This window comes from Ceratina calcarata, unplaced genomic scaffold (assembly GCF_001652005.2).
Source record: "Ceratina calcarata isolate Rehan_Ccalc_2016 unplaced genomic scaffold, ASM165200v1 scaffold369.2, whole genome shotgun sequence".
Classification (NCBI taxonomy): domain Eukaryota; kingdom Metazoa; phylum Arthropoda; class Insecta; order Hymenoptera; family Apidae; genus Ceratina; species Ceratina calcarata.
In genome coordinates, this window is record NW_017160008.1 from 704664 (window position 1) to 720132 (window position 15469).

The following is a 15469-nucleotide window of genomic DNA, read 5'->3' on the forward strand; positions in this document are numbered from 1 at the left end:
TACCGGTTATTAGTGCCAGCATCGACTTTCAGCAAAGTTCAGACTGTTCCATTAATGTCGTCGCGGTCATAATCACGGTCATCAATGGTGAGTAAAGAATAAGTGAATTATTTATTTTATGCGCGTCTTGAATCTTAAATGTAATTAAATGTCGTCACCTATGTTTCCAATTTACAAAACGTTTGCGATAGGAGGACGATTGAACAGGGAACAGTAGCCTTATGACCCTTTTATTAGAAACGTCACAGCCTACTGTAATACCTAGTCTTTAATTCGTATTAGAGTTGGCTGTGGTTGCACTGTACGAAAGACAGATTCCTATGGTGTTGCCATTTTATTCTCAGCATGTTTAGGTATTAAAGTAAGTTGTAGAAACGTGCTCGAGCATGGATCTACTGGACGTACCATTGAGGTGGTAAGGCGCGTCGAAATACGGAAGGAGGGGTGCAGATCATGGGCGCATGCGTTTCAATTGCTGATCAAGTTTAGTGCACCCTAGTGCACCCAGTTGAAAATGCGTATTATAGACAAATATGCGCACAGCCTACTTTAGTATCTAGCCAGAGAATAAAATGGTAACACCGCGGGAGTCCGGATTTCTTGTAGTGCGACTCTCCGTGCGACCACAGTCGGCTGTGATTGCACTACACAAAAACCGGACTCCCGCAGTGTTGTCATTGTATTCTCAACATAGTTAGGTATTAACGTATGCTGTGATATGCGAATGTTCACATGATCATATAAACAAGGGGCAAGCACAAAGCATGAACCGTGTGTATTGTAATCATGGACCTAAAGGATGGAGCAGCAAGGCGGTAAGGGGTGCCGAAATATACAAGGGTGCAAAGCATGGGCGCATGCGCTCATATTGTGGTGCACCCTACAAGTTCCAGCTATTTTCAGTGCAGTCTACAGTTGAAAATACTTATTATAGATAGATATGCACATACTGACATGACCATGCAGAAAACTCTTTGCTCTAAAACTCTAAACTTTTATCTACACCCTATAAGTTAGGAAATAAAGGACTGTTCAGGCTTGTTACTACGGACACCCGTATGTCCACAGATGTACTTCCTGAAACTGGCCAAGTTTCATAAGTAATTAAAACCGCTTAACACGATTTCGCCTCACTTTCTGATACCGCAGAGAAAAGTGTTTTTAAAGGGAAGTACTGCAATCACGGTACAACCATGATTTCCTCCAACTTTTAATTGCCCCATTAGAATACTATCTTGCCAGTTATATTATACCATGCATTTATTATAAGCTATCTTCTTGCATTTGTAAAGTGACCTTTGTTATCCATAGAATGGGCATTCTTTTAGCACACTAGTACTTCATGTCATCATTTCTATCACGTGTTCAGAAGGTTCCACTTCCTCTTTGCAAATACAATTTCGAAATGAAAACAAAAAATAAATTTATTGTCAACCTCACATAGGTTGACTCCTCAATATCGACTCAAGTAATAGTGCTATTTCTTTTTTTCGACTTATTTTTACAAGTAGCATCACTTCCTGTTTGATTGTACCAGCCGATCGGCCACACCCTGCATCGAATACTGCCTGAACAGAACGTTCATATACCAAAGCACGAGCCATTGTCCCTATAAAATTAGTTTTATATCTAAAGTAATTGCGTAATTACAGTCTGTAACCAAGAAGCAGAAGATACTAATCATGCATTTGCAAGTTATAAATTAATCTACTAATGATTAAAATATTTGAATAATTTTGAAGTAGATATGTTAAATTATATTTGATTATTTATAAGCACGTGTTATACAAAATAAGTATAATTATTTGAATGTTCAAATCAATACAAATAATAGACCAATTAAAGGAAAAGAGGTATGTAAGTGGTAGTACATATATATAGATAATTGCATTGTTTTAGGTTAAAAGAGTACAGGCAAAGGATTTCTGGAATATCTTATTACTGATATGTAAAAACGCTTATTGCATTTACTACTTACTATTCTATCGATGTGTGATTTACATTTCCTACTAATTATAAAGTTGCGAAGGCGACATAAAGCAAAAACTCACGACACATCACAGGCGTCACAAGCGAACTGAGTACACACCATACGTACGATCAAGATGGCGGATTTCACGAACGGATACCGACTACCGGTTATTAGTGCCAGCATCGACTTTCAGCAAAGTTCAGACTGTTCCATTAATGTCGTCGCGGTCATAATCACGGTCATCAATGGTGAGTAAAGAATAAGTGAATTATTTATTTTATGCGCGTCTTGAATCTTAAATGTAATTAAATGTCGTCACCTATGTTTCCAATTTACAAAACGTTTGCGATAGGAGGACGATTGAACAGGGAACAGTAGCCTTATGACCCTTTTATTAGAAACGTCACAGCCTACTGTAATACCTAGTCTTTAATTCGTATTAGAGTTGGCTGTGGTTGCACTGTACGAAAGACAGATTCCTATGGTGTTGCCATTTTATTCTCAGCATGTTTAGGTATTAAAGTAAGTTGTAGAAACGTGCTCGAGCATGGATCTACTGGACGTACCATTGAGGTGGTAAGGCGCGTCGAAATACGGAAGGAGGGGTGCAGATCATGGGCGCATGCGTTTCAATTGCTGATCAAGTTTAGTGCACCCTAGTGCACCCAGTTGAAAATGCGTATTATAGACAAATATGCGCACAGCCTACTTTAGTATCTAGCCAGAGAATAAAATGGTAACACCGCGGGAGTCCGGATTTCTTGTAGTGCGACTCTCCGTGCGACCACAGTCGGCTGTGATTGCACTACACAAAAACCGGACTCCCGCAGTGTTGTCATTGTATTCTCAACATAGTTAGGTATTAACGTATGCTGTGATATGCGAATGTTCACATGATCATATAAACAAGGGGCAAGCACAAAGCATGAACCGTGTGTATTGTAATCATGGACCTAAAGGATGGAGCAGCAAGGCGGTAAGGGGTGCCGAAATATACAAGGGTGCAAAGCATGGGCGCATGCGCTCATATTGTGGTGCACCCTACAAGTTCCAGCTATTTTCAGTGCAGTCTACAGTTGAAAATACTTATTATAGATAGATATGCACATACTGACATGACCATGCAGAAAACTCTTTGCTCTAAAACTCTAAACTTTTATCTACACCCTATAAGTTAGGAAATAAAGGACTGTTCAGGCTTGTTACTACGGACACCCGTATGTCCACAGATGTACTTCCTGAAACTGGCCAAGTTTCATAAGTAATTAAAACCGCTTAACACGATTTCGCCTCACTTTCTGATACCGCAGAGAAAAGTGTTTTTAAAGGGAAGTACTGCAATCACGGTACAACCATGATTTCCTCCAACTTTTAATTGCCCCATTAGAATACTATCTTGCCAGTTATATTATACCATGCATTTATTATAAGCTATCTTCTTGCATTTGTAAAGTGACCTTTGTTATCCATAGAATGGGCATTCTTTTAGCACACTAGTACTTCATGTCATCATTTCTATCACGTGTTCAGAAGGTTCCACTTCCTCTTTGCAAATACAATTTCGAAATGAAAACAAAAAATAAATTTATTGTCAACCTCACATAGGTTGACTCCTCAATATCGACTCAAGTAATAGTGCTATTTCTTTTTTTCGACTTATTTTTACAAGTAGCATCACTTCCTGTTTGATTGTACCAGCCGATCGGCCACACCCTGCACATCGATCTATTATGTATGTATATATGCAATTTGGTAGAGCTTGAAAACCATTGTGGAAGAGAAACGATCGAAGTTACATATAATTCGTTACTGGAACAATAGTTTCGATCTACAATAGAGCAGTGATCCCTTAAACGTAAGATTAACGTTGGTAACATACGAGAGGAAGAAAAGAGAAGGGAATAAGATGAATGGGGGATAATACCGATACTGATAGGGTAGTTATGTCATAGGTAAAGCGATGTCCTACGAAAGTTATGCCATTAAGATGGATTCGCGTCTTATGAGACTAAGCCGAAGTCTGAGACTAAGTCTTTGGCAAACCTTCGACTTGTTCGAAAGTCAGATACCATCGGGACTAACTGACGTAAAGCGTATAACATCAGCTTCTTCCTTTCTCGAAAAAATTAATATCCTCCCGATAACAGTGTGCCGGATATTCAATCTCAGTTCACAGAGGGAAAGAAGTTCAGGGTTTGAATATAAGAATACGGAAATCGAAGTTCGTTTTAGTATGTAGTGCATCTCACAAATCGAAGACACTTTATGACAGTGATAACTATGCTTTTCATTACAATATAGATTAAACTATTACTTATACCAGGCATGTACACAGAACCATTTCGATTGTTTATCCGGAAAATCACCTATTCTAACAAGTTTATCTTACAATTAGGCCGGATGATTGATATTCTACTGTATATAAATTATTCCATTGTACGTATTTAATCAACCATTACTTAATATGAATCTGCAGTAGTTAAAATGTAACCAAATGAATGAATGGCTTGGTTCGCACTTTTAACTCACGTTGCTGAATCTTTTACTAAAAGGCAAGGGCAAAGAAAGGGTTCCGAGTCCCGAGTACCCCGGACGCAAAATTATAATCGTCTTCGAATGTACACATTGCACACGCTTTCCATGATCGCGGTTGACAGTATAATAATTTCTGCTCGCGTTCCAATTTCTATTCACTAGCTTCTGATCACATATAAAATGATTGAGAATGGTCAGTAAGTAGAAATTGTCACGTGAACAGAAATTGGGACATTTATTATACACACGAGTTAGCTGCTGAAGCAGTCTTATAACTACGTCTCTGTCCCTGGTAGTTTGACCACGCCATCAAATACAACGCTATTCAATGGGTTTATTAAAGTTTACGTCGAAATACAGTAGCCTCCAAATATGTCATGGTCACCAGATTTCTTAGAATCTCTCGTCATATGAGTGTAAAACATTGTTAAAAGTAAGCAGTAGATGCAAGCAAGACGATAATACAGAGATAACGGCAGATAGAAATGGCGAGAGCGGTTCTATCCTTAAAATAGTGGTTTCGACATGCCTGATTTATACTGCAGTTATTTATCATCGGACTCTTACCGCCAAGTGGAATCATAATACTCACCGTGGAGAGATTACTCGATGGAGGCTAAGAAGCGACCACCCACGCCCCGGTCATCATCGATGCCACAGCAGGAGCAGCCTGCGGTAACTCTGCGCTTATTAAGCTCACCAGAATCTCAACTCGAAGCGATACCTAAAATCGCGCTCTGCGTTGCCAGTAACTGACAAGCACTAGTAGGAACTCTGCTAGTTCTGCTACCACCCTATTTTTAATACCCCTTATCGCACCTACCGACTAAGGCCAATTTATCGATATTGAAAGATGCACTCGCGGTAAATGACGGTGTAGTAAGTTGACGCTAGAACTATCGACTTGTTTTTATATATGCATTTCTTCATTATAAGTCAGTCATTTGTATTGGTTTAGGAATTCTAGTGTTAACTCGATGACAATTACATAAATTAAATGGTAGATAGTTCGGTTATTGTCGTACGTCATAGGCTATCGATTCTTTCATATCGCATGGCAGATAGTAGTAATGCATAATCTGTAGACAGCGGATTTTATGCATTTATGAAATAATTGAATGTATTGCAAGTATAAACGTCGTAGGTGATGGATGAAAGTATACAAAATATAAAAAACGAATGCATATTGTATTACTTAAAGGAGAAAGCCATAAATTTTACTTTGCATAAAAATCCAATAATCTAGGTATCCATAAAAAGTGTAACAGAACAGGTAGTAACACGAAACTGCGGTAAATATCAGTTATTTGGATTACTTTATAAAATGCCACTTATGTTAATAATAATTGAATAATATACTCAATATAAACGGAAAATCGTTTTTAATAATGATTGGAATCATTTAACAACTATCAAAGCATGTTCAAACTGGCCAAGAACGTTTAAAATGAATTTAGGAGAATTTACGAGTTTATAATACAGTATTCAATATTGAATATTGGAACATCTGACTGTACTTAAATTTTATTTGTACTGAGCGTTTTCGAAAGTGTGGAGTAGATTCAGTACACTAAAACAAGAAAATAAATTCATGAAATAGAGTGAAATATGGAAAACACTGTCCTATTTCGAGACCTGTTTCCTATGTATTTCTATATTTAGGAAGCTAATTTTGTAAGCGATTAGGGAAGAAAAGGGTAATCAGTGAAACTTCAAAAGAAACACGATGCTACGTGAAAGTGCTTTATTCCTTTCGGAGATCGTTCATCGCAGACATCGGCGTCGGGAATGCCGCTCTCATTCTTTTTTTTTTTTTCATCTTTTCATATATGTGTACATATTTGTATAAATATACATACACGCATGTACGGATTTCATATGTGTACGTATATATTATATTATTTATGTACGTACGTATGTATGCGTATATACATACATATATACTCTAATAAGCGATCCTAATTATCGAGTAAATTACCGTCTGATATTAAAAAATACGCATGTATATGTACATGTACAATTACAACACACGCCAGGACGGCAGGAATCCTGGTCCAGTGAGACCTTAATAATGATTTTAAAACGAAGGTTGAATGTACAGTATACACATTTACACTTATCGTTTCAGCAACAACAATTTTTTTTATTGTACGTAGATTGCAAAAATTAAATAAATAATGACAGTGGTACATCGCGTTATTGGACGGAAAGGCCCAAAACACTGCGCAGAGGTGTGAGAGGAAATTATAGGTTTAAATTCGGTCGAGTGCGATTGCTTCTTCGTCTCTCTCTTGCTATTCAATTCACTCTTACTCTCCATCTCTCTCTCTCTCTTTCTCTCTCTCTCTCATGCAATCTCGTTTTTACATCACTCGCACACTCGCTCACTCTTCACTCTACTTTCGTACGCTCGTTTCTCTGCCAATTCACTCACAACAGCTTTTTATCCTCGCACTCTTTTTCTCTCTTTACTTCGCGTTCATTCTTTTCATTTATCTTCCTTGCATCCTTCCGTTCTCACACGTACGTACATTCGATCTTTTTCATACTTACATCATTTCGCTCTTTCTCTTAGGTCTGTTCCTCGTTTTCACATTCTCACACTTCCTGTCTCCCTTTCAATCATTCGCTTTCTCAGTTTAAATGCGGTCCGCATTGCGAAAAACACAAATGGAGAGAGTCAAGTCTCGAGTATGAGAAATATTCACTGAAAAAGGTCAGAAACAGATTTTCCTCGTCGGTTTTTATAAAAAATCTATTTTAAAGCATGCCCGGTAACACCAGACAAACAGCGTCGTTTTCCGTCTCTCTGTTTTCCATTTAAATGCATCCGTATAATTTTTTTGTTCATTTCGAGATGCTCCTACGTAATAATGATGGTTTGGTTTTTCTCGTCTTGCTCATTTCTTTTTTATATTACAATAATTAACATCGTCACATACAGACTTATACACTAACGATATGACTACAGCTCCAAACCAGCAGAGCGTTCACCGATGAAGAAGTGAGAATAATTATTTACGCGTCTTTTTCGTTATTCTCCTTTTCGTTTACTTCTCGCCACCGTTCGCTCCCGTTTCGTTTTTATTTCTTCTTCTTCCTCTTTATTATTATTTTTTTTTTTTATTTCTTGGAGGGAAGGTTTCCTTGTCTTCACTTACATTCCCGAATTGATAAAGTTCGATATGCCAATTTCTATATAAAACGTTACAAAGTTATTTTGTGAGCGTTGCCATGTGGCGTTTTCAATTTTATATCTATACGCGAAAGCCCGAGAAAATATTTTTGCAAACATTTCGCCGTTGCCTTTCTCGGACCTCCTTTACGAAGTTCTTCAAACGTTCTCCCGAACTCCTTTTTGCTCTCGCACACTCGCTCGCATTTCTTTCATCCCTCTGCCCTCGCTCGCGACTTCTTTTTTACCATTACAAACGCCGGTCAACCCCTCTCAAGAAAGGAAACGCGACATTCGCATCGATCGGTCCAACTTTCTGCGATCTGTCATCAATTAAAAGTAAAGTTAATGAATCTTCTGGTTTCCCAGTTTCCAGTAACATTAGAAAGACAAATGAAAGTTAGATCGTTCTAGTACAAATAAAAATTAAATTTTCCAATATGTATAGTAGAAAGTATCTATATACGTATTTTATCAAACTAAGATTACTCGCGAAGATATGAACCGATCAGTTGCGTCTCCTTCCTCTTTTTTTCTTTTCAAGAAGAAGAAATTTTTCGATGATCTCGAATACGATTCGGCAATGCCAATAAGGAAAATATTTTTTAAGGGATCTCGTTGACGGGCGCGTTACGACTAGAGTTTACATATATACGTAACAAAATATTTCTCGCCTGCTCGTCTCTTCATCGAAAATTATAGTTCGTTTGCTGCCCTCCCTCCCGCCTCGTGTTTTTTTTTTTTTACACACCTCCGACCCTTTCAACTCGCATATGTATATATCGTCAATCGGCGCGATTTTTTCTTCGTTTCATTCTCGTTTCTCTTCCTGTTTCTGTGTAATGCGCGAACTGTGCCGACTCGATTGTACGAAGGCATCGTGTAGGGAACTATTTTGAGATATATAATATTAATTATGCGTACTATATACGTAGCTTTCTTATTTCTGCTTTAAAATGATGTTCACCTGCATTCCTTTCGTTCTCTTCGCTCTCGTCTTTTAATGAACGATAAACCGACCGATAGATACATATTTCGTTTTGTTTTAAGTAACGTCCTCAAGTACATCAGCTGACACGGGTGGAGCACTCGTTTATATATTTTCTGTTATTACTTTTTTTGTTCTTTTTAGTTTTTATTTCCTCGTCTATAATCTTCTCTCGTTATCTCGTTTCTTTTATTATTATTATTATTATTATTATTATTATTTCTTTTACTTCTTACTTTTCGTTTTAAACACTAGATTTGTGGGGATTCCGGCACAAACAAGGAATGTCGTAGTACATTATATCAACATTTAATAAAATATCTGAAACATTAACAAATAGACTATATGAGTACTACATGACTGCCCTTAATAATGTTTATAGCTAATCGATAAGTAGTAATCATTTGTTGGTTTGTTTCTCTCCTATCTTTTGTTTCTCTTCCCCCTTTCAACTGATGGCATTTTTTTTTCAAATAGGCAGGTGGGCATAGTTAAATTCTGTGTAACACTGAGTTCCTGCGTTCTCTCGTTCATCGTGCTCTGACATTTTCTCTTTATAAATAAATGCATCGTCTTGACATTTTTCATCTCGAGCACCATATTTTATTTCTGTTCTTCTCGCGGTCTTCGATTAAATTTACTTTTTCCACACGTTGTTGTCTCCCTCTTATTTTTCTGTCACGCATCTCCTCGTTGCAGTATTTATTCATTCTTCCATTATCTTCCCGAGAAAACCCAATTAGTATTTTTTTTTTTACTTTCAGTGACAAACGGGCTCCCATCTACTACGTTAGAAACTTCTATTTGCAACGACGATGGGCTGTCCAGTGAACGCGATTACGTTGATAAGAAAAATTCAAAAGAAGACAAATATTTCTTTCATGCGAAACCAATGAAAACGTAATTATGAGAAAACTTGGACAATGGCGACGTCAATCATTTAATGAATGTGGCAAGCTTTCTGTCCAATTTTTGAGAAACGGAAAGAATTGTGCTTTGATCTCGTAATCGCGCGTAGCGGTCAGCCACGGGGAAATAAGTGCCTCATTTTCACCTATATACTCCGTAATCGCTATGTCTGTATACATACGTATATTTATATTTATATATATATTTGTTTTTTTATTCAAAATGTTATATCTCGTTTAGAGGAAAGGCGACGCGCGTCGCCTCACTTACTTTGTGTTTTTTTTTTTGTTAATTTTCTTTTTACGCTTCTTTTAATGCCTACAAATGCATCGTTTTCACTTATATTTCTTCCGACATCGTGGACATACAACGTAAATAGCCTAGATCATCGTACAAATAAGTTGATCGATATTTAATCGTTGCCCTGAGTGCCTTGGTACCCGGCTTGCGAACGGAACTCGATTTCCGTGCCTCGATAAAGTACGCTCATCATCTCTTTCCTTCTCTCGAGCCCTCAAGTATTCCGTTTGCTCTCTCATTTGTATAAAGCACCACGCTCAACGTTTTCGTCTTCTCCTGTTCATCGCTTTAGAAGCAGCTAAAGGAAAGTATGTGAAGCGTCACGAAGCGAAGTCGATCGTCCGCCGATCTCGCGCAATCTTTATCGAGTAAGCTTTCTTTGATTCGAGAAGTTGAAATGGTAAATGACCCGAGTGTCAAAAAGACGAGCAATCGTTTCTTCAGAAGAAAAATGTCTCTGGCTGGAGAAACAATTTCTCCTTTCGTCGATAGTCGTGTCATACTTTGTTGTTTCAATCTCTCGATTCAAATAAATTCGCAGTTACTGAACCGAACCGCGATTCCTATTTATTTCTCTTACCACTTACTACATTTTACATGCAAACATGACACTGACGATATTAATATAAAGGCGTTAGAATCGTTGAACGGCTCGGTTCAAGGTGTCCGCGATTGAAACGCGTTTGCTAGCGGAGACACTGTTGAACTCGCGGGTAAAAAGTGGCAGTCGAACATTAGACACTTCGTTCAAGCGATTCCCGGTACATGAATGAATGGCGATGGTGTAAATCTCTCGGGCGAAGGGGGCGTATCGACACTTTTTTTTTTTACGAAGCTTTGAGAAGAAACGCGATTTCGTTTTGATTCATTCTCTTGTTTTTTTGGAAGAGGTTCGCGGTGAAATCCGCGGACGATCGCGACCTCCGTCATCGTTTTGATCCATTTACAGTCGCGATCGCGATATGTACCATTTACAAAAATTACTTGAATACGTATATAGAAGAGAGATACATAGTGGGTTTATAAAACTCGTCAAATGTGAAAAAGAAAAGACACGGTTTCGTAGCTCTCTCTCTCTCTCTCTATATCTCTTATGTGGGTGTTCTCGTTTAGAAAAATTAGCCATTCCTCCTTCCTTCCATTAGTTTGTCTTCCTCTTTTCATTTAACCATACGTTCTACGTTATTAGAATCACGTTGCTCAGGCGAAAAATAGATTATTATGTGTTTCTTCTATCACTCTTTCTCTTTCCATTCATCTTGCATCTTTTACATCTCGTTCATGCTGCTTGTATGTATTGTATGTCGGAGCGTAGATAATCGTGTGATCACGCGTGTAAGTAGTATGCCTGTCTATGTGTTCAATGCGTAAATTCTGACTGTGTGCTGACGTACTTTATATAGGTATTTAATCGACATTTTTATACTTTTTTTTTTGTTTCATTTATTATCGCGTCCCACTCTGTAAGGCGATCGGCTTAGCTTCTCTTATAAGTGCTTATAAACGTGGTATATTTTATTTTATTTTTTTGTTTAATGCGGGCCAGGTGGCTCTTAGCTTAACTCGGGGCAACTCGGCAGGATGTTTAATGTGAACTAGTACCGTTAAGAGTGTAGCATCATTTTTCTTTATACACCATTCTTCTTCTTCTTCTTCTTCTTCTTCTTTTTCTTCTCTTCTTTTTTTCTTTAAATATATTCTGTAGTAATTCTCTTATTTTCATTTGGTTAAAATGCGTACAAACGGAGATGCGGAATCATAATAATATGTATAACGTACCGAGGGAGGTGTGGCGTTCATTACTTATCGATTATTATTATTTTTATTATTAGTATTGTTATTATTACTTATCGCATTAATTACACATTAATTATTACTATTCTTTAGTGGTAGCGTTATTATTACATATTAGTGCTAGCGTTATTATTAATTATTATTCTCCATTACTTATTACTTATTGTTATTATTAACGGTTTCATCTTTGCTGAATAACCCTCACTGCGCGATAAGTAATATCTTTTATTCGGATTTCTTTCTAATGACGTTTTACGGTTTTTTTTACTTACGAAGTTATTTAATTACTTCTCGTTATTACTCGTCGTTATTAAATATCGTTACTTAATATCATAATCATTTCTATCATCGTTAATCGTATTCATTATTCAATTATTTGGTTTATTCTTTCTTGCGTCGGAGAAAATCGTCGAGAGTGATTATGCAAAGCCAATAATACGGTAATAATTACATCGTTATTACTATTATTATTATTATTATTATTATTATTATTATTATTATTATTATTATTATTATTATTTCTTTTTTCTTTGGATTTACTTCGGTCGAAGCTTCACACAGCCAAAAAATGAAGAAGCACTTAAAACAGTGCTCAACACTATATAAATGAGTTCACGATTAATTAATTAATTCCGTCAATTAATTAATTAATAAATCAAGGTATTCCGGTCAGCTGGAGTGGCAGAGGCGGCAGCCGTATTTTCCCTTTCTCACTTTCCCAATCTCTTCTTTCTTCGTTCACCTTTGTGTAACCTACTGCGTAGCTAGGTAAGGTCAATCAAAAGGATCATNGCTTAACTCGGGGCAACTCGGCAGGATGTTTAATGTGAACTAGTACCGTTAAGAGTGTAGCATCATTTTTCTTTATACACCATTCTTCTTCTTCTTCTTCTTCTTCTTCTTTACCTTCTCTTCTTTTTTTCTTTAAATATATTCTGTAGTAATTCTCTTATTTTCATTTGGTTAAAATGCGTACAAACGGAGATGCGGAATCATAATAATATGTATAACGTACCGAGGGAGGTGTGGCGTTCATTACTTATCGATTATTATTATTTTTATTATTAGTATTGTTATTATTACTTATCGCATTAATTACACATTAATTATTACTATTCTTTAGTGGTAGCGTTATTATTACATATTAGTGCTAGCGTTATTATTAATTATTATTCTCCATTACTTATTACTTATTGTTATTATTAACGGTTTCATCTTTGCTGAATAACCCTCACTGCGCGATAAGTAATATCTTTTATTCGGATTTCTTTCTAATGACGTTTTACGGTTTTTTTTACTTACGAAGTTATTTAATTACTTCTCGTTATTACTCGTCGTTATTAAATATCGTTACTTAATATCATAATCATTTCTATCATCGTTAATCGTATTCATTATTCAATTATTTGGTTTATTCTTTCTTGCGTCGGAGAAAATCGTCGAGAGTGATTATGCAAAGCCAATAATACGGTAATAATTACATCGTTATTACTATTATTATTATTATTATTATTATTATTATTATTATTATTATTATTATTATTATTTCTTTTTTCTTTGGATTTACTTCGGTCGAAGCTTCACACAGCCAAAAAATGAAGAAGCACTTAAAACAGTGCTCAACACTATATAAATGAGTTCACGATTAATTAATTAATTCCGTCAATTAATTAATTAATAAATCAAGGTATTCCGGTCAGCTGGAGTGGCAGAGGCGGCAGCCGTATTTTCCCTTTCTCACTTTCCCAATCTCTTCTTTCTTCGTTCACCTTTGTGTAACCTACTGCGTAGCTAGGTAAGGTCAATCAAAAGGATCATCCATGTGTCTTGTATATCCGTGTATACGTTATGTACGTGAGTATTCATGCCCTTTTCTTCCTCTATAACCATCATCAGAAACGATTTCTTTTTTCCTCAACGGCAAGCAGCATTGTTCTCTGTCCTTCCCTCGTTTAAATTCACGTTTTAACTACATATATGTACATATTTTATTTATTCTAATCGTCCAGCCGCGGAGAACGTAAGAACTGTGTATTAAGTTACACGCGGTGGACAGCGTTCTCGTCGCGCGTTTTCAGTAGAGACACTCTAACGTATGATTCAGTTGAACATTAGTGTTAACGTTAAAGCTTTTTCAGTGATTCTCAGTGGATCGTAATTATCTAAATATATCACCGTAAAGCGCGATCTGCTCGATCTACGAGCGACCATGCTCGTTTCTATTCCCATCCTCTTTCCTTCTTAATAATTACTCGCATAACGATCATCCCCTGCTGCCCTACTCCTTCGGCCACAATCAATTTTAAATATCTTGAAACTATACAGTTTTCCAATTGTTTGACGCCAATCGAACAATAATCTAAATCGCAGAGGGAGTATACAGTTCACAGGGTGCAGCAGTGGTTGATCAACGAGGGTGCCGGCCCTAATTACTCGCGAAATCGTTCAATCGTCAAGTTACAATCTAACAAGCCTCGATGATATGGAGAAAAACGCGTTGCTCGATAAAAGAGCACAACGTTTATCTACCATTTAACGTTTCTAATTCTCGTTCTACGGTTTCTCGCGTTCGCACAGCAGTCTATCTCGCTCTTCTTGCCTTCGACAACGTAATTAACAATAAGTACTAGAGTTTCATAAATGCACAATTTCTGCACCCTCAACCGTCTTAATTTTCAAATGTTTTTTGTCATCTATTCTAACATGATCCATTCGCCTTATCTCGATCGCACCGTTCGCCCTCTCGCTCATATTTCACACTCCTTTTCACTTTCTATTCTCGTCTCGCATTCACCCTTAGATATTCATATTCTTTCCTGCCCGAAGAAAGGGGCGATTGGACGAGTGGCAATCGGCGATCGACAGACAACAATCGATCCTTTATTTAATCGCAGCATGGAAATTTTTGACGAGTTTCGACAGTCGACATCTTTTCTATACAGACTCGCAGAATATCTACTGCTGTTTAAGGACCGTTAATCAGTTTCGTATACATTCTCTCTTTCCCTATAGCGTCGGCCGTCACCTCCGCCTACCACGATTCGCATATCACCACTCTCGCACGCTAGCAAATGGAATGCAGTGTAAATATCGTGGGATCTTAATTAACATGGATTTGATTTTCTTGTTCGTCCCGTAGAACACGCTGGTTGACCTTTCGAAATGGACGCGATGGGACGCGATGGAAGTTGAAAAGTACTCGTCGTTTCGTGTATTCGTGGGGGTAGCCTTGTTTTTGCCGGAGTCCGATCGGTTTTTGTTTTCCATCCGCGCGACGTCCATCGTGGTTGTCGAAGTGTATTTTACTATTTGCGATTCTCGAGGGAACCTCCCGATCTCTCGAGTGTATATTTATATGTATATACATACAATATATATTTATATCAAGCGAAAACGGAGAAAGAGTTCTTCGGTTGTTAAAAAGCGCTGAAAACTTTTTAAGAAAACGTACAAACGATCGTAGAAAGGTTTTTTTGTTTTGGCCTGCGATCTCCGACGACGAAAGCCCGATCGAGGTGAAAGCTCTCTCTCTCTCTCTCTCTCTCTCTCTCTCTCTCTCTCGCTCGCTCTCTCTCCCGTTTCCCTTACCGTCAACTGGCTCTTTTACTTCTCGCATTTTGTTAATAGCCGACCGAATTGAATATGAAGTCTGCCGATGGGAACCGAACGGAATAACAACGCATTTTGGCCTTCCGCGTTCTTTGTGTTTCTGTAAAATGTATACGCGCGTGTACCTAATACATGTATGTGCGTATATGTGTTGCCGTTGTTCTGATGATGCATACAGAATATCTTT